Source organism: Lygodium microphyllum, chromosome 17 (assembly GCF_053477565.2).
Source record: "Lygodium microphyllum isolate KBCC chromosome 17, Lygodium_microphyllum_v1.1.10, whole genome shotgun sequence".
Classification (NCBI taxonomy): domain Eukaryota; kingdom Viridiplantae; phylum Streptophyta; class Polypodiopsida; order Schizaeales; family Lygodiaceae; genus Lygodium; species Lygodium microphyllum.
This window is the reverse complement of record NC_141151.1, coordinates 87667751-87689107: the sequence shown is the minus strand read 5'-3', so window position 1 is coordinate 87689107 and position 21357 is coordinate 87667751.

Here is a 21357-nt window from a genome sequence, read left to right as displayed (position 1 = left end):
TTTTTGATTGTTTAAGTTTCCAATATAATGGCCAAGGCTTTGATTTTTTCCAAGCTCCATTGGCCTAGAGCCCTTGGCCCTTCCAAGAAAGTTGTCCAGATCTTGAATCTCAATCTATAGAACAAACCACAATAGTACAAGATATAAGATATTTATCTATAATGCATAATAAAGTCTAACATAAACTCAATGGGTAACTTCGAATCATATTTCATACCTTAGGGTGTTCGTCTTCTTCAAGAAGACTATCATCATAAAGATTTATTGGACTCTTGGGCTTATCATCTGATGGAGACTTCAATCTCTCTTCATACCCTACATCATCAATATGAAGTTTCTTCTGGACCTACAAGAACTCTTCTTCTGTAGGTAGCCCCCCCTTTTTGTATTCTATGATCTGATTAATACATCTATGTAAGGCTATAGAGCTATCTTGGAAATTCTCTCCCTCAACATCAAGACTTGCTAGTGGTTCTTGTTCATAACCTATAAAATTCATGTCATTTTTTTCCCAACCTGCAAGGATTGCTAAGAAATAATCTTCTCTAATATCAAAAAGATGTTGAATATCATTTAGCAACACATATCTCTTCTTGTTGATAAGATAAGTGGAAAATGTTGGAACACATGCAAGAGGACCTTCTTCATCAACCTGTGCACTTGGCTTGATCTCCTTTTCTTCCACCATTGTAATATTGTCACTCTTGAACGAACCTACATCAAAATCTTAGACAAGTTGATTCTCAATATCTTCTTGGAACATCTCCTCCTTCTCTTTGACCTCCTTATCCATACTTGCAATATCCTCTAGCTTTCCCTGTTGGTCTATAACTGGAGAAGAATTTTCCATGTATTGAAGATACACAATAAATCCAACGTCCTTGTGGATCAGAAGGGATTGGTGTTGATACCTGTGGAAAGGAAATTATGTTTCTTTCTTTCTGAATTCCTCATCAATGAGGTTGAACCTGCCTAGAAAAGTTGACCTGGATGTACTGGTGGCTCCCATGACATCACTATAATGAACAAATCCATTGACTTCCAAACATTGCACATGTCTATCATAAAAACATCTGTACTCCTTAAGTTTATCTTCAAGATCCTCCAATAACTCCTTCAAATCAAAAGGAACATTGAAAATTTCCCTAATATAGCCAAACTTGGAAGAATTTCCAGTGGTGTGTAAGAAATCAAAGAGCCTATCATTAGATGTCTCAATTATCTCCTCCTCATCCATTCCTTCCAGAGATAGCTTTCTCTTTGTCATCTTGACCAGGAAAAGATTTATCCCTGAAAACAAAGCAGAATAGAAACAATATCCAAATAAACAAGATGGAACCATGGAAAGAGGCCCCAAAATTGCATTTTTCAAGACAAAAAAATCAAAAAATGAGATTTTTTTAGTTGACCGGTGAAACACGAAAATTATAGTGTCCAAGGCAAATGCCTGTGAAGAAATCGCATTTCACCGGACACTACCTTGAAGACCAAAATTATTTCAATATCTCACCAGTGAAACGCGATACTTAGCAAAATATCACTAATAGGAAAATTATTTCGCGTTTAACTGGTCAAAAGATGCAAATCAAGAAGAGAAACATGAACTATAAATTAATTCTATGGAAACACAGAAATTTATGATAAAATCCTTTCTGAAAAAGCTATATTGCTTTTAAAAGATACAAAGGACATAACATCTATAATTATTCAAGTGTTATTAAAAATTCTTTCTATATTAATCAAATTTATTTTGTTAAAATACTTGTAATAAAAAAAATTTTGTTACCTATCAAAGATTGTTGAATTGCTCTCCACACAGGAAGCAAGGACCTTGAAGGGAAGTCGAGACGAAATTTCGGCAGAAAAGAAGACAATGTCGGAGAAATGGCTTCGAAATGCTTTTATACTGACTATTAAGCATGTGGTGATAGTTCCAACAAAAAAATTTGTGTAATGATGGAAAAATAAGCGGGACCGCAAATTTGGATGAAATTTCCAATATTTTTGCATGCAAGAAATGCCTTAGAATACGTGCACACATGTCTCACTTAACACATCGTATCAAACTCCTCAGAAGACGTGCGCACTCTCTTTTTTCAAAAACACGTCACACGTGTGTTACATAACACTTTTCCAAGTAATGCTTGTACCATAGATAAAAAATTTCCGGTAAGCGAGAATACGTCACACGTGTGTTATTAACACTTTGCCAAGAACGTTGAGTCCATGCAAATTCACCGCCTTCGCCTTTCACCGCATTTCCAGCAAGCAGAAAACATTGCTGCTCCGCCTTTACCTTTGGTGTTCCTTCCAATCTCCAAGCATTTCACTGCTTCCCCAACAAAGGAAACCTTCGAGCATATTCTTGTCATTAGGCTGAGATTGTGAAGAACAAGCTAAAAACAAGGTATGGTTTTCTGCATCTTGCTTTTCAATAACATGCTCCATTCAATGCATTCTTTTGATACTTTTTCTTAATCCTTTATGTTATTATGATCTTATCAGCACTACAAAAGATTTTTTTCCACAGTGGGAGCATTCCTTAATGTTGTGGAGATTTAAGGAAATCTTCAAACTTCTTCCCTAGTTCTGTGGATATTTTATGTAATTTTAAAAGCTTTCCTTAGATCAAAGCTCTTTTTTCTTGGTTTCGTCGATTTTTTTGCTATTCGTAAGTTGTCCGGTGAAACGCGAAAAGAATGTGCTTCAAGGAGGACTCCTGTCTTAAATTCGCGTTTCACTGGACACAATGGACAAGTCCAGTGAAACGCGAAAAGAAGCAGCTGCAAGGAGGCACCTTGCTTGACACTCGTGTTTCACTTGACACGCTCGAGAAAAATTCAGCTGAAATGCGAAAATGACATGCAGTATGGATAACTCTTGTCTGAGACTCGCATTTTGCTGGACATGCTTGAGAAGAAGTAACATGTCTTTTTTTGGCAGATGGCTAGGACTAAGGCAATAGCAAGAAAGGAGAAGATTGATCCTAGGGATTTAACATCAAAGATTCATCAGTCTTCAAAGCCTCAGAAGCTCTCTGGAATGTCAAAGCCAAAGAGAAGGTTTTCCCAAAATGTGAGGTGCCTAAGGGAGATTAGGAAGGTAGTAAAGGCTCTTGACAATGCAATTCCAAAGTTATCTTTTCAAAGACTTGTCAAGGAAATTTGTGACAAATATAGTTTGGATAGTTTCAGATGGACAAGAATAGCTCTTAATTGTATACAAGAAGCCACATAGGATTTTTTAGTTGAGTTTTTTCAAGATGCCTATATTTGTGCTGCTTATGCTCATAGGCTCACACTCATGGACAAGGACATGGTAATTCTTAGGAGGCTAAGATATAGATTTTCAAAGGTCCTTGAGCCAATTCCCCTCACTGATGTGAAGACATTTAATATCCTTAATGTGCCCCCAGCTATAGGAGAAAGAAAGATGATTCTGGTCTTAGGGTTGAGGATGTCACCCATAAGAGGGATACAAGGAAACATGAAAAAGAGGAGAAAGCTAAAGAGGAACAAGTAGATAAATGGAGAGAGTATAGGAGGCAAAGGGTTGAAGAAAGGGAAATGAACAAGTAGATAAATGGAGAGAGTATAGGAGGCAAAGGGTTGAAGAAAGGGAAACAGAGCAACTAGAGTCCTTTGAAAATGAGCTAGCCACCCTTCTTGAAGTAGCTAATCCAAAAGGATTCAGTGTGTTTTGTTTCTTACCTGGTGACTTAGGCAAAAGAACTAAGGTTATCTCCTTTGATGTTGTATGGGTTTAGATTCTTAAGGATAAAAGAAGAGAAGTAATTGACAGTATTATTCTTGTTGGCCTAAGGTATATCCATCCATAATTACTTGTAGTTTTTGATATTTTTTTAACAATAAGATTTTTCTTGTTTATACTCACTATTTCTATGCCTTTTCTAGGTGTATAATGCATGAGATTCCTTTGGATATACAACAAAAAATTGAGGTTCTTGATCCATCTATCTCATTCTTTATGAGGAACGAGCTTGATACAAGTTTTATTGAGCACTGGCTCAATTTGATTGACTTCGATACTTTGGAGCTCCTTATAATTCCATATAATGAAAAGTAAGTGATTCAATATTCTATTAGAGTTTTTGAGATTTTATCCTACTAACTTGTTGAGATATGATTGCTTTTAGTTCTCATTGGAGCTTGATTGCAATAGGCCTTGTGGATAAGCAATGTCTTTTAATCAACTCTATGAAAGGAAGCCAGGGAAATGCTAAATTGTAAGTTATATTATCCAAGGGCTCCTTGATATTTCAATTCTTTTTTTGTAAGTACTCTAAATTTCAACATATTTTATATATAGAGGTACCAAAAGATTAATTGAAGAGCTAGAGAAAAGACCCCCTATGCCGTCTGATTTGCTTGCAACAATGAAATATAGACAAGTTGTGGTAAGTTATTCATTAAAATAATTGAAACATGAGCATTAGGGCCAAAAACGCTTCAAAAATGGCACTTGTAAGAAAGTGATTAAGTTGCTAATTAGTTGAGGTTTAGGAAGAATAAAACCTCTAAATTTGGTTGTCCAGATGTGATTAATGAGAGAATATTTGGTTCATTGAAGAGGTCGGCCATTAATTGCCCTCATCTTTTAATCCGGGTCAGGGGTCACCTTTTCGGCCGTTTATTGTCTTGGAACTCGAGAGATTTTGTATTTTCGAGATTTTCGTACGAACTTCGCATTTGTTTGCTCCCGCGTTTTCTTTCTATACACTATTCTCTTTTACCATTCCTTTTGCTGCACTTGCTTTCTATCACTGTGAGATTCTTGCTCGGTTCATTTGCCAGAATGTCTAGCAATACTACTTCAAATAACACAGGCGCAAGCACACGTAAATACAAGCTATCTATTCAGCTAGATCCGACTTACACATCTTGGAGAAGTATACATCATCAAGTATTGATAGATGAGATTGAAGCCAACATGTTGCGAACACAAGGAATGAAGCATATAGATTTGTGGGTGGATGGAAATATCTATCCCAGGGATCCTTCTACAGGTAAACCACCTCCTTTTTTGAATGTCCATGACTATATAAGATATGCTGGAGAAGGTTACAATGGAATGCTTGGCTACTGTATGAGGTTATACTCTGCATCTTACACATATATAGCTCAAGTGCACGAAATGAAAAAAGCACTAGAAACTACACAAACAAAAATTTTAGAGTTGACAAGTCAGATTGATATTTTGAAAAATGTTAACAATTCATTGTAGAATAAGCTAATACACTTGAGAGAAACTCCAGTAGGATTAAGAGAGAGGAAGAGACCGTTAAAAAATATAACCAGCTTGTGTGAGAGAGCAAAGAAAAGGAGACTAAATCTTACAAAGAAATATGTCTCTAACATATTAGGCATAAATATCCGAGAGAATGAGGAAAGAATCAAACTTTTGAAGGAAACCATGAATAAGAAAGACATTTTGAGGATTCTTAAGTCACCAGAAAATGTGGATTTGAGAGGTCCAACTCTGAGAGAGTTAGTGAAGGATTTAAAAGGCACAGTGAAAGCAAATGAAATCGTAGAGACATGCGATACTGTGGGTATAAGTCGGAAAGGTTACCGTGCTATCTCTGGATTATGGTTTAAAAATCTTAAACGCAATAGGGTAGCTATATTTGGATTGCCCCGAGCCCTTGCAGTTTCCACTGCAAGAATTTCCATGAATCGCAAGATTCCACATGTTTTTGGAGATTACTTTCACATCGAAAGGTCTATGTCCTATGAAAAACAAAAAAAACAGGCAATTTTTGATTACAATGAGTTTAACAATATATGGCTTGATCTAAAAAAGGTGCAAATTGCAATGGTTCACATGTATAAAATCACAGTAGAAGAAAGTTATGGTGTTCTAAAGTTTGCCTTGAAGTTGGATGAAGCACAGATTCAAAAGGGACAAAAGATGGAAAGAATTAGCATTTGCCTCATGAACATGGCATTGGACCATGGCAATGGCGAGGGCAAAGCTCCATTGCATAAGATCCAATCCGAGATGGAGATTTGGTGGATTGGTGCAGCCCAGGTACCAATTGAAAATCATCAAACGTTGAAATGGTTGTTCAACCATACAGGTATTCCAAATATCATTAAGTCTCAAAGTGAAGGCGAAATGTTGGTAGTTGATGGGGTTGGTAAATTTAATGTGGAATGGCATATGAGTGCTGATTTGAAAACTATCAAATGTATGCTTGGAATATGTAATGGTGCAAATGCAAAATATCCTTGCATTTATTGCATGGAAAGTGTTGGATCCAAAGATTGGAGTAGTTTGCGACCAGTAAGAAGAGCCCCAAATAGAGACTCTATAGATTTGAGTAAATTTAAAAACATAGAAGACATCTGGGATCCCATTCTTTCCATCTCTCTTAAGAATGTTCATATTTGTACTTTGCATGCAGAGATTAGAATAATCGATAAGCTTCTCAGGTTGCATCTTGACTATGCATATTCCATTAAGCCATTATCTTTATCAGATGAGTGTATTGATAAATGCGAGGCATTGCTATCGAAAATGGGATTTCATGGGGGCCAAGTTCGCTTGAGAAAGGATCCAATACTTTCAGGAAAAACAAGAGATATATTGGCCGATGTCTCTATGGGAGGCTCAAAAGCTAGACGATTCTTAGGAAACCATTCAGGAAAGCAGGTGAATGCGGCTTGGGAGTGTTGGAGAGAGCTATGTGACATCACAACAAATGTTGCAAGCACGCCGAGGCTTGCGTTTCTTAGAATGGAGGTCTGGATACACCTTGATGTTTTTCTGAAACTCCTCAGGCAACATAAGACAACATATACATATGCGGAAGAGTTCAAAAGATCAATCACAAAGCTTGTTCAAGCGATAAAAGAGGCATGGGGAGAAAAAGATATCACTTTTTATCTGGTAAAGTAATAATTATTTAATATCGGCTTATTTTGACAAGTTTTTCAATTGGTATAAAATTTGTGTTACTTTGTATTGCAGCATATTCTTCATATTCATGGACCTTTCTTTGTGGAGGAGCATGGCCCCTTAGCAACTTATAGCAACCAAGGCATGGAAAAATCCCACTATCAAGCACGCACAATGTATTTTCGAAGCACAAGGCATGGGGGAGGAGGTACAAAAAGCAATGCCTTGGAGGAGCTATTCAACTGGTTTTTTCGACGACAACTTCAAAGAATGCAAATAAAAGACGGCAATGACACATGAGCAATCGCACTTTTATATATAAGAAAGAATATATACAAAGCTAGCTTTCCAAAACTCTAACATTCTCTTCCTCCTCGGGAATCTTTCCTCTATAACGTAGAAATTTTTTTCTCTTGTAGCCAGCTATAGATTTTACATCAGTTCTGTCTGCAGCTAAGGCGTAGGATGAAAATGCCAAAAAGTATCCTGCTCTAGAAGCAGAGTAACCTGGACCGTAGCCAAAAATCCTAATTGCTGCAGTCTTTTCCAAAAACATTATTTTGTGGGCATTATATTGTAATCCTGAGAAACCTAGAAGCCTTGTAAGAGCTTTAATACAAAGTATCGGCCATGCTGCGTCCTCTGAGAAACTACTATGAAGTACAAAAAAGGATTCAGGGTCAATCCTGGCCAAGTAGTGGCCGAGTGCAATGTCTTTGGTGGTGTTACTAGCAATTCTCGATCCTTTGGCACGCCCCAAGAAGTTATCTGTATCGGCAATCTCCAACTGCAAATAAAACCCATACTGAATGAGCATGAAATGTAAACCTACCAATGTGTAAAAGCAAATTCAAAATTATCTTACCACTTGATTTTCATCGTACTCCAATTTAAATGGATTCCATAAATTAATTGATGATGCTGTCTCATTGGTGTTAGTCAATTCTTTAACATATTCAGACTCCTCTCTTCCAAAATTGGAAATGCCGAGCTCGCTTTGAATGCGATCGAAGTCCTCATCAATAATACTCAACTCTTTTTCAGCTTCTTTGGCCTTTTCAAAACAAAGAGAGAATGCCTCACCAGCATCAATAAACTTATCATCTAGAGTTTCTTTATCAAGTTTCAGAATCTCTTCCTTTGATTCATTTTCTGTGTCAATTATCCCATTAGCAGCATCAAAAGCTTCTGCAATAATTGCAAGACAATAATCTTCCCTGAGTTTAAAAAGTTTTTGAATATCTGAGAGTAAAATGTACTCCTTGTCCTTGAAAGGTATACATGGCAGGGAAGGAACAATATGGTGAGAACTCTCATCAGGTTGAGGGTTTGTATCTCCTTGGCTCTCCTCAATGATAGTCTCAGCTTTGAAGTGAGCAACATCCAAATTCTCAGCAATGGAAGCCTCAAAATCTGTATCTACAACCTCCTCTGTTTCCCTTTCATCTGCCAGATCATCCAACATGCAAAAGCTGGCAGTCTTTGCTCCTTCCAACTGTTGCTCCTCAGCTTTCATAGGGTATTTGACAAGGATGAATACAATAAAAGCAGCAGATTTTCTCATCATCTTGCAGTTTCTGGAATGAGTGCAGCAAAATATGTCTGTTAATTGAAACCTCTCCAGAGAGTGAGCCCTGCACTTTCTAGTAAATACTTTCTTTTCATTTCCTGTTGACCCAATGGGAATATGGACATATTCAATTGTGCCAACTTCAACAGAAGGACCTGCAAGAGTTTCAAACTCCAAAAAGTCCTCCATAATAAAATTTTCACAAGATTTCAGAACTTTGTCAAGTTCCCAATCAGGATTAAAAATATTTTTCACAACTCCATAGAATGAGACATCCATTCCATTCTGAAGCATAAAATCAAGTAGCCTCTCTAATGGAGTGATATCAATGAGCTCTGATACTCCTTGACATCTCACTACTGGCGTTCGCTTCCCTGGAGATGTACTTGGCTTTCTCACACTGGTGGCAGAGGATGGAGAGGAAAATGAATGCACAGGCTGATCAGCTGTTGATGAACTTGAGCCTTTTGAAAGCCTTCTTCTTTTACCAGTTCCTGAAAAAACCGTGGATTGTATGGGTTCAGACATGTTTCTAACTTCTCACGATACGGCGCGATAAGAGAGAAACGATTCAGACGGAAAGGCCCCCTCGCGCCGTATCGGCGATCCCAGTAAGAAGTGCTAGAGCCACAACAAAAGTGGTCACACGAGCCTCAGGAACGCTGAAAGAAGACTAGAGTATGGGTTCAGACATGTTTCTAACTTCTCACGATACGGCGCGATAAGAGAGAAACAATTCAGACGAAAAGGCCCCCTCGCGCCGTATCGGCGATCCCAGTAAGAAGTGCTAGAGCCACAACAAAAGTGGTCACACGAGCTTCAGGAACGCTGAAAGAAGACTAGATCTACAGAACCTCCAAAACGAAGCGAAGAGAGAAAAGCGAAGAAAGCCAACAGTCGCTCTCGCGCCGTATCAGCAAAACAGACAAAGGTCAGAAACCGAAAAAACCGTACAGATACGAAACACACCCTTATGTAGGCGCGGATTATGCCACCTGGCAGTATCCGTTGGGTAACACGTGGCCGAAAACCACGTGGCGAACAAGTGGACCCGTAATTAGTTGACACGTAGCATACGGACCATTAATGCAGACACGTGGCACAATCAGTATCGGAAACGTGTCTGACACGTGTCATGATTTACCTGGGTATATAAGTGGTCATTTATCCGACGTGTACACTTTTCCGCAAGCAAAAAGAGGTGTGCCGATACGGAGCGAGGGCGTCCAAACGGCGTAGTCGCTTTCTCCTAATCGCGCCGTATCGGCTTCTCATCTCTGATACGGAGCGAGGGCGTCCAAACGGCGTAGTCGCTTTCTCCTAATCGCGCCGTATCGGCTTCTCATCTCTGATACGGAGCGAGGGCGTCCAAACGGCGTAGTCGCTTTCTCCTAATCGCGCCGTATCGGCGTCTCATCTCTGATACGGAGCGAGGGCGTCCAAACTGCGTAGTCGCTTTCTCCTTATCGCGCCGTATCGGCGTCTCGTCTCTGATACGGAGCGAGGGCGTCCAAACGGCGTAGTCTCTTTCTCCTAATCGCACCGTATCGGCGTCTCACCTCTGATACGGAGCGAGGGCGCTGGAACGGTGTGGTTGCAATCTCCTTATCGCGCCGTATCATCTTCTCATCTCCGATACGGAGCGAGGGCGCTAAAGCAGTCTGTGCGTTCGCTTCTCATCGCACCGTATCGTCTTGTCATCTCCGATACGGAGCGAGGGCGCTAAAGCGGTGTTGCCGTTCTCTACTCATCGCGCCGTATCGTCTTGTCATCTCCGACTCCTATTCGTGCCGTATCATCTTCTCATCTTGTCCTGGTTGTTATTTTTCATTTTCTGGATGGCAAGGACAAAGCAAACTGCAAGAAGAGTGTATTTAGATGGGAAGGACAGTGGGGGTAGAAGAAAGTTAAAATTTGATGAATCTAAGGGGGTAGAAGAAGCTGGTCCATCACAGGCTCCAAAGCATTCAAGAACCGAAATCCCTCCTACACCAGGTGTTGTCCTTACATCTTCCATAAATGTTACTTCACCTGAAGTTGAGGAAGCAAAGGATGAGGCTAACCCTGTGAAAGATTCATTCCCTTCAATGGTACCTGAGCCCACATCTGCTGAAGCCACTGAACACCCCAAGTCAGAAAAGAGAAAGAGGAAGTCCAGGTTCTTCTATATGCAAAGATGTTTCAGTGAAATCAGGAAAGCCCAAAGAGCTACCCAGCATGTCATTCCAAAAGCTGCTTTTATAAGGGTGGTTAAAGAGATCTCTGATAGATTGTCTCAAGTGGCAACTGTCTCTGGTCTAAATAAGAGGTGGCAACTCTCAGCCATTCTTGCCCTGCAAGAGGCTGTAGAAGATTTTGTTATTGATTTCATGAACGACGCTTACATTGCTGCCGCCCATGCTCATAGGATCACCCTTATGAATAAAGATTTCAGCATCATTAGCAGAGTGAGGTATAGGTTTGACAAAGTCCTGAGGCCCTTGCCTTCCAATGATCAAAAAGCCTTTGAAATCCTCAACATTCCCCCAAAATTGTCTAGGAAAGAGAAAAAGCTTAAAGTTGAAGATGTTAGTGACCTTTACCCTACAAGGGGTCCCACCCAGCAGGGTGCCACCCAGCAGGAGGCTTTCTTGAGTGAAGAAAATCAAGAGATGTTTGAAACTGAAGACGATGTTTACAAGAGGAAAGCCGCATCACTTGCTCCCGTCAACAGCGAGAGGATGGGCAAAGTGTATGGGCAAATTCTTGTGAATGTTGTTGGGGAATCTGAGGAGGAATATCTTAGTATATCTCCCGAGGACAAGCCCATGTTGGAAAAAAGGGATGTCCAACTATCTGACTCCATGGTATTTTGTTGCATAAGGTAAGGTTTTTTGTTGCATAAGTTAAGTCTTTTCAATTATATTTTGGATGAAATTGGTATTGAATAGCTTTTGCTATTATCTGCAGGGCATTGGTGTCCTCTCTCACTCTCGATATCCGAAGAACCATATACATTGTGGATCCACTTCTCTCTGTGGGACTTTTTGCAAAATCTGGTTCTAATATTTTACCATTTTTTCGTAGCTTCGATAGTGTGACAAATTACCACATCTTTTTCCCTTATGTAGAAAGGTATTTTTCTTTTTCTGTAGAGGAGAATTTATGTTCATTTGCTTTCACCCTTCTACTCACCTCTTTTATGAATTTGCAGAGGGCATTGGAGTCTCATCTACATTAATTGTCTTTCAAGGGAAATTATCTTTATGAATTCTCTCAGCGGTGTTCACGATCAAGCACGGATGTATGTTGGAAGAAAATTACTTTCTTTGATTTCTTTTATAAATAATATTTTGAACTTACAAAGCTTCCTTTTGCAGTGCTGGTAGACTCGTTTCTACCTTTTTGGATACAACATACAAGGATCTTGCTGATCCTCAAAGGCCGTATACTTTTCTTCTACAAAAAGTCCCATTGCAAAGCGATGCGCATTCTTGTGGATGGAAAGTTATCTCAAACATTTGCAGAACAGTGGATTCAAAGCTGTTACAAATAGAGGGAGCGAATGTAAGTTTATTTCATTTGATGTTTGTGTAACCCTTATCATGATGTCTTTTCACTAACTTATAACATTTATTCTTACAGTGTAGAGACTATCCTGAATCATATGTTTGGTGGATAAGGGAGAGATGCATCGAGCTGATTCTAGACAAAGCAATCACACCATATGATCCTGACTCCCCTCTTCCTCCCAATACATCAATGGCCAAGGGCACAAGCAAGGGAAAGGTCAAGGGAAAGGGTAAGGACAATGGCAATGGTAAAGACAAGGGCAAGGGAAAAGGCAGTGGGACCACTGCTGCAGAGTCTAAGAAAAAAGGAATGCCAGTGCTCTCTCCTCTTAAATTTGATCCATCCCCTCTTAAGCCCCAAGAAAGGAGACTACCTGTAAAGGTCAAATTTTTTCAACAATCAAAGAAAGGCCCCGTGAGAAAAAATATCTTTGAAGAAATCGATAAAGAATGAAAATAGCAAACATAAGCATACACGAGCCATTTTATTTTGGCTTTGTACATTTTTATGCAATTTTTGTATCTCATTGTGTAATGAAAATTTTCACTTGTAAATCGAATGCAATGTACATTTTATACACGAGCCTTATTATTTTGGCCTTGTACATTTTTATGCAATTTTTGTACCTCATTGTGCAATGAAAATTTTCACTTGTAAATCGGATGCAATGTACATTTTATTTATACACATTCGAAAGGCGACTTGCTTCACGATAGCTTATGAAGTTCCCATTTAAAAATATCTTAAGGACAGTCTATTGAGATAAATTCCTGCCAAGTTTTCATTCTTAAGGCCCCAAACTCACAATTGTGGGAGACAAACAACTCGTACAAAAGAAAGAGCACTCGGCTCTTTTACCAATTGTTACAACATTCACTTTGAACTTGTATGTAGGGGATATATTGTCTAGCAATTCCAATGTATCCCTCACATCTTTTAGACTCCAATTGGAAGTAACACTCACCTTCTTTACTTCTTCATGCGGAAAAACGTGCACCACAAGTTCATATGGTGTGTTCTCTGTATCAGAATCCAAGGGAACCCAAACACCCAATCTTAGTTTGTATCGCCTGTACTCAAAGGCCAAAGCGAGATTTTGGCGAGGGATACTGTAAGCCAAAGCCAAGGATTGAGGGCATGCACTGCACCTCAAGATGTCACCTTTATGATCGCACTCTCTAGATTTCCAATGCGTCCCTATAGTGTTGTCCAAATCCTCTTCCGAAAAGTTTCTACTTAACCAGGATACCTTCATTCTTTGTAAATTTGCTGTTTTGAAGCAAGCCACGAAGATATGGAGGGGTACAAACCATGATAAACGTATTCTTCTTGAGATCCTTCCAGCTGTCATGGACTTCTTAATATCCTGAGATATTTTGAATTTGAAACTTTGCACTGTTACCTTGTCAGGAATCTCCCAATTTAGAGATGAAAGACTTGGCAATGGAGAATCTTCGATATTCCCATACCTATCCGCTTTAGAGGGAACCACATACTGTGCATAATATATAAAAACCTTGCATTCACTATAAAAAGACACAGTTTGATCGGCATAAATAATGTCTGCCAATCCCTTATGAATGGCATGGAAAGTTCCACTTAGGCTTTCCACAGGTTGCCATTCAATACTTGTTGACGGAAAGATATCTACAATGACGAACCGTTTGTTAGAACTTGCATAAATGGAAAATAATTATATACGTTATTCAACTTATAACTTACAATGTGTTTGTTGGGAAACACGTTCGTTTGGAGGCAAGTGCATATCCTTGGCCATGTAAACATGTTGCACCTTGACAAACCAGCCTTCGGGCATAATTTTGAAGGCAATGATACGCCCCTTCCAGTGATGTTTTATATCTTCTCGTTTCCTTCTTTTCACCTTATGAGAGCCCTTGCAAGATGGCAGCATGGTAACCCAATCGTTTACAGCAAAGGTTTTGGGCTCAAAATTTCCATCTACTCCCTGGCTATAGACTGTGCAAGAGTGTATTAAACGAGAAGGGCACCTGGAGGAAGCCATGAAAAGAATGAAAGCGCAGAGAAAGAAGCTCAAAGAGGGGTGAATGAACTAAAAAGTAGCGCCAAGAACCCAAATGAGTATGTATTGGGCGCCAAAAACAATATTGAAAGATCTCCCGACTTTCAAAAAACTCATTATTAATTTCATCACATCTCTGTCATGTATTTTGTCAGATTTGTAAGTAAATAACGTCTTTGGGACTCCAAAACATGTCAGACTTTAGGGGTTTTGGCTAAAAAAGAAGAGAGAATCACGAAATGGACTCCACTATCTCTAAAAAAGAGGAGACAAGAATACCATATTCTTGCACACGTGGCGAACTCTCTTTGGCCCTTTCCTTAATCCCATGATTAACAAAAGTGCATTTTTTGAAGCGTTTTTGGCCCTAATGGTTTATTCTATGAACTACCATCCGTCCTCTTTATAGTTTTACTTTGTGTTGGTGGTTGCAGTGTCCCCATCTGGATGATAGCCATTCTTATGGCTGGAGGGTGATTGCAAATGCTAGAAGAATGGTTAACTTTGTTTATCTTAATGATGATAAACATGTAAAGGTAATATGAAAGATGCTAAAATTTAAGATAGATATTAATTGCAAATAGTCCATTGATGATAAAAATATAGTCTATTGTAAGAACAATAATGAACTAAAACTCTTTTTTCTATAAATGTGTGACAGTTTTCGAAGGATTGCTATACAACTGAGCATGTTTGGTACGTTAGAGCAAAGCTCTTGAAGTATATAATGGTTAATTGTATACAACCAACAACAGAGATTGGTGGGGATTTGCACGATGAAGGAGATGCGGTGCCTATAACCACGGAAGGCGAAGCCATAGCTTCAACACCTTCTATACCCAAGACATCAAAGAAAGGCAAAATGACTCCTAGAAAGGATAGTTCTCCAAAAAAGAAATAGCTTTGCCATATCGCCTTGTAAGCCTTCATATATAGAAATTTGCCCTTCAGCCCTATCTCATAGAGATGGCAGATAGACATCTGCTACAAAATTTGTACATATATTTTATATTGATAGTAAAGTTATCTTTTCTTGAATGTCCTTGCAGTGTATATTATTTTCTCTCCTTTTCGATATCTGCAAAAAATAAGTTACAAATGTTTGTTAGTTAGAAAGTGAGATCTTGATATACATCTAAGTAGACATAATATGATGTGAAAACTTACTCGTTTCTTGTCAAGTTGGAATACAAAGGAGCATGGTAGTTCAATGTCTTTATTTTGTAAATCCATCCTCACATGATGTAGCGTACATGATTTTCTGATCTTTAAGATTGCAATAATATCCTCGTTGAACCAAATATCAAGATCCACTATAGGATCTTTGCTGAAATCATTAAGATTCTGGTCTAAAGCAACTAGACTACTACCAACAAAATGCCATCGACAATAGTAAAAGCTAAGGATAAAATTTTGAGTAGCAATCATATATTTACAAGCTATAGAGTCTTGATCTATCTTACATATAATCTTTCCTTCTGTACTTGTATCCCATCCTTCATCTTGTATGATATGATCATATATTAGTCTCTTCACTAAAAGCATGGTTTTGTTATTCTTATCTCCATATTAGAGAAGAAATCAATAAATATATTAATAGGCATAAATAAAGTAACTTTGCTTAGTCTACTTGAGATATTAGATTTTAGTGCTTTCTGGATCTCAGAAAATATATTACATCTATAGCCCTCACTAGTAGCTAGACTTGGCAAAGGCCACTCAAAGCTTGAAAAATCTAGCAAAGGAAGGAGTTTTATTGATCCCCATTGGCAACGCGGCATAGGAATAACATAAGAATTGTCATAAAAGAATATTCCATTCTCTGCAAGCTCTGTCTTCTTTCTGCCTCTATACATTTCTTCTCCAATTGAACCATGTATAACATCGATAACATCAATAATAGATTCCACTGGTTGCCATTCCTCAAGATTAGAGGGATAGACATCTACAAGACAAACAAATATTATAATGGAAAAACCTAAACCATGTTCAAGAAAGGAAAAACTTTAAGAATCAAATTCTTAAAATTTGGTCTATGCATTGGAAGCTTTGAAGATCCAGGTTTCAAACACAGCTCTCTATGCATGAACACATGTTGCACTAGTACCTCTTTGATGCTATTCTTATTTGCTCCAAGCTTAAAATCTCGGATTCTGCCCTTCCAGGCAGAGATAAACGAGCTCTCATGTCTTTGCCGTTTTCCACGTTTTGCTTGTTGAATGGTGATCCAACTACCTTTGCTAATGATAGTAGGAATCCATCTTCCATCAGTTTGGAATGAGTTAAACACTGATATGGATGTGATTTGGGAGCTTGGATGCCTTGTTGAAGGTCGAATTTCTGTATCCATGGTAGAAGACACACACACACACACACACACACACACACACACACACACACACACACACACACACACACACACACACACACAGAGGACTAGGCTACCATAACGTAGGGAAAAAAAATCGAGGAATAAAAGAAAGGAGGGAAAAAACTAAGCACCATGCTTTTCACCAATTTGAATTTCGATTACATCAGTCATTATCATTAATCTAGAAACATCATTAAATAAAAGTAGCTGAGACTCTATGCCATTAATGCAAAAGATGTCATAATCACGAATATAAGAGACTAAAAATACATAATAAAAATACAAATTCGTAATATTAGTATATTTATATATTTTTGTAAAATGATTTTTTAATTTTTTTAAAATAGAAGTTCCGTTACGGAGGCTTTGCTCTTATTGGTCTAGAGCACTTTCTCTCCACATCCTAAAAGGCATTTTCGAGACCTCAAAACTCCCCTAATGGCAGTTTGCCTGATACAAGTGACCTCACGACCATTTGCCAATTCCACAAGCAAGGTAGATGCATCTTTTGTGGCTATTCCTAATCTTTTTGCACAAACTGATGAAATAAAGGAATGTGTACTACCACAATCAATTAGGGTTTTGAAACCTTTACCTTGATAAGCCGATGGTGTCTGAATTACCGAAAACTAGCAATTCAGCCCTTTCTTGTGAAGGGTGGCATGGACTATTTCCCTTTCAAAGTCTGCTTCCATTGTCGGGTCTTCTTCTTCACACATTTCCTTGTTGGCAACATAGGCAGTTCTTCTCTTGCCTCGGGTGGCGACTCCTTGGCCATGGGCAGTTCCTTGGAATGGTCCTTAACGTTGTCCTCCGCCAAGTTTGGGATATTGCCTTTTGAAATGATCGGGCTCGTTGTAATGGAAACAACTGAGGTTGCGGCCATTACCATGGGTAGGAACAAAGTTATTGACATTGTTAGTCCTTGCTTTCTTCCTTTGTCCCTAGTTTTGACCTTGAACTCTCTTTGCTTGGGACCTATACACTCCTTTGTTCTGATCAATATAATACCAAGTCTTGTTATTTCTTGGCGTGGTATGCACCTCTTGAATTATGGGGAGTGCATCCTGAAGGTTTGTTGGGCGCATTGATTTGAGGCGGGTATTTACAGGTGGGTTTAATCTAGCACAAAAATTTGACACTTGTTGTGTCATATCCATTTGTGGTGCATACTTCAAAAGAGAGACAAACTTTGAGTAGTATGCGTTGTCGAAGGGTTTTGAAAGTGAAGTCGCGATCACAGAGAACCTTGACTAATTTCAGGATAGAAGATCAATCAAGTGAGATCACATTTAATTACAACCCTGTTCAACATCAACAGCTTCAGCTTCACAAAGGAAACAAATCTGATTTATAAACTGGCTATTCAAAAACTGAAGTTCTTCACGTCCCTTCTTGCTATTTCACAAAGAAATCCGCTGATTAGTACTGTATAAGAAGCACCAAGATAATCTGTATGCAGAAGACTAGACTCTTGCTATTTTAGAGAGGAACACTCTGTAGGTTGTTTGCTCACTGTTTTTCAGCCATGGAATACATATTTTCTTTCAACATTGTTTAGAGCCACACTTGTTTTCTCTTCTGATCTATTGTTATTTGTAGACATCTATTAGTCACACTAGAGACAACCTTTCTGTGCCTTGTTAATGTATGTTTCAGCTTTTGTCATATCTGCTATAAAATTCTTCTTCTTCTGCATAACCTCAAGCTCTCTATCCTGGGCCTTCTGGGTTTTTGTTTGTTTTAAGTCTTGTTTTAACATCTGAAGTCGTTGTTTCAAACTCTCAATCTCCTTTTTACGAATATTCTGCTCTTCTTCCAAGTGCTTCTCATTTTTTGGTTGAATGTAGCTTCACCTTACAAGGATAGCATTCCTATTAAGGTAGAATAGCATTCCAATTCTGTAGCAAACTATCATCAAGTTTTCTATATGTTTGCAAGTAGCTCCAGAGTTTTACAAAAGATTCGTGGTTCGTAATTCAGCATCAATCCAGATAGGCATTGGGCCATTGATCCTTAGTCGATGGAGAAGTTTACAAAGAAGAGCTCGACGAATTTCTGAAAGCTCGTCATTCTCTGCCTAATAATCATTTGCAAGCTCATGTTACCCCTGTTGATTATGAAAACGACGCAATTAGTTTCCTCAAACTATTATGGGGAAAGGTCGATCCAGTATATGGGTTGCTTGAATTCTGCACAGCCTGAATTCTACACACGAGAATCTCTGTCGGATCCTTTGTCGTCATCAGCAAATGCACAAAAACGAGCTTCCTTGGTGGCGAACAATTTCATCAAGCAAGCTTCATCCCATGGATAAACGGCGAACCAATAAGACTTGCCTAAAGTCTGTTAAAATCAGGGAAGTATTCTCCGATTCAATGCTTCGAATTTAGCAAGATGTGCAGGTCCTCTCAGGACAGGAAATCTTTTTCTTCCCTGTAACTTAGGCTCCCCCCATGGCACCCGATCAGGTCACGCTAGTCGTAGCAATTGGAGCATAGACCTTCGACGTAGTGGAGCGAGCCAATGTGTTTCAGAATGTCGCGATAGTGCTGGGAGATGTGATGCGGCGTGTGGCTGCTGTGATGATCACGATTTGAAGCTCCTTCCCCTCGTCTTCTCCATCTACCTAAACAAAGGCGCCTTGGTTCGTCATCCTGTTATTCCCAATTTTTATCAGTGCCTCTTCTCTTTTGTGCCTTCTTCCACCTTCCATCCTCCATTCCCTTTCCATCATCTTTGTCCTGTTTCTTGGTAAGACGAACATGCTCCCCCCTTCCATACAGAAAATCGCACCTCTTCGTCCTCGACATAATGATCAGCAAGGACCCTCCAAATTCACATAGAGCTCTCTGTTTTCCTTTGGACCCTCCAAATTCACGTAGGCGTCTCTATTTTTTCCTCTTTTTTTGTTGCTGAGATTCCCCCCCTTTTCCTCAGACCAAACGATGATCACCATGTCCCTCTCAAAATAGTGTTCTTTTTCCCCCCCAAAAAGGTTCTTTCAAAAATAGTCCTCTTTTGCTTTTTCTTTTTCACGCCCCCTTTGTCCTCTTTCCCAGCATACAATGTGGACCAACTGTTGATTTGTACCCAAATTGAGCTGTAGGATGAACCACATTATTATGTTTGGACACCTCATAGCTGGTAAGATGGATAGCTCTCTCCCATTCGAGCATTCCATTGAAGAGGGCTTGAACTTGAACTATACATGAATAGTCACCATACGTGCAAATAAATGCCATTCCAAACTCAAGAAGCAGATCATACCTCTAGATAGATAGAAAACAAAGCATTCCATAACACAACAGCGTGCTCAAACAACCCATCAAACACATTCTCTGCTTCTACAATGCTCCCACATTTGCTATACATAGACACCAGGGTACTATAAACATAAATGTCTGATGTAAATCCTTTCTGAAGAGCATCGACATATAACGCTTGTCCAATGTAAAGCCTTCTCTCCTTAGCCCTGCTCAATATAGACTGAAAGCATCCCTTCATGCTCACCACTATACCTCCAAACTTCTCTCCACTATACTCATACGCAGAAAATAAATGTAAACACAACAACTAAGTATGTACAAAGTAACAAATGTCACACACACAACTTTTGGGTGGATTCCACACCTCGGATGCACAGCAATACGACATCATCAAGGGTCAGACCAAGCTCTTTCAGCTCAGAGAACTCATTCATCTTCTGTGTGCGTTACACAGGTGGTAAGTATCTTCCTTGCACAGCCTTTTTTAGCTTTTCCTAGGTAATGGACCCTTTCAAGATCCCTTGGTCTCTGCACCATTGCTTCCACGAAAGTCTGGCTTCACTGATGAGCTTCAACTTGGCGAGCATTGCCTGGTTGGCGGGTGCAGTACCGGCTGCTTCAAAGTAATCTTCCATGGATTTGATCTAAATCTCAGCATAAGCTTGGACAGTCCTTCCTTTGCCATCAAATTCTGGCGGCTTGATCTGCTTGAGAAGAAAGTTCTTCTCCTGAATCACAGTCGTACTTGGTGTAGGGGTCGGACTAGGAATCTGTACTACCTGAGGTTGTGCCTGGGTATGATATTCTTAACATTAACAACTCGCTAAACATTACTTACATTACTTTTTATCAATACTCATAGTAAAGACAATCATTGATAAGAAGAAGTCTTATTTCATTCATATGGGCATAGCCCTTTTGGAGTACAATATTTCTTGGAATTGTAGAGCAAGCTGATACATTAATTCAAGGAGAATAAGGTTGTATTACATTTGGCTACGGGAACTGGGTAATAGTATGGATTTGGGTCATGGATCTTCAGGAATGGATAAGTCATTGGAAGATTAGGGTATCCTTTCCTTAGGTACCCATTCTTCTCGTAGCATCCCAACACCTTGATCCTATCGACGGGGATTATGCGGGTCACTTCCTTGTACACATATGTGTTCAGCTTGACCTTCCGACCTTCGACATGTAAAGTTGTATTTATGTAAGCCTCAACAAAGATGAACACCTTCACGATGTTCACGTCCTCCAACCACTTGATTCTCTTTAGGTTGGTTTGAAGGTAGGCAAATTGCTGGGTAGCTATGTAATAGATTCCTGAATCACCCATCCATCTTCGTTCCACGTATAAAGGCAATGGATTGTAGATGCGGTCTAGGATATTCATCATAGCGATCCTCCGTCAATAATCTGAAGCATGCATCGCAGTCATAAACATGACCTAGAACACCAAGAACCTGTTCCATGCTTCATAACTCTGCCAGACAGCATCGATAAGTAAGGAAATGTTCTTTACAACAATATTTGCTTTACTTCACCTTATTAAGTTTTCTTATAAAGACAGATCCTTCGGTGGTTCGCTCTGATACCAACTGTAATGTATCCACCTATTCATTTGCAGGACAGG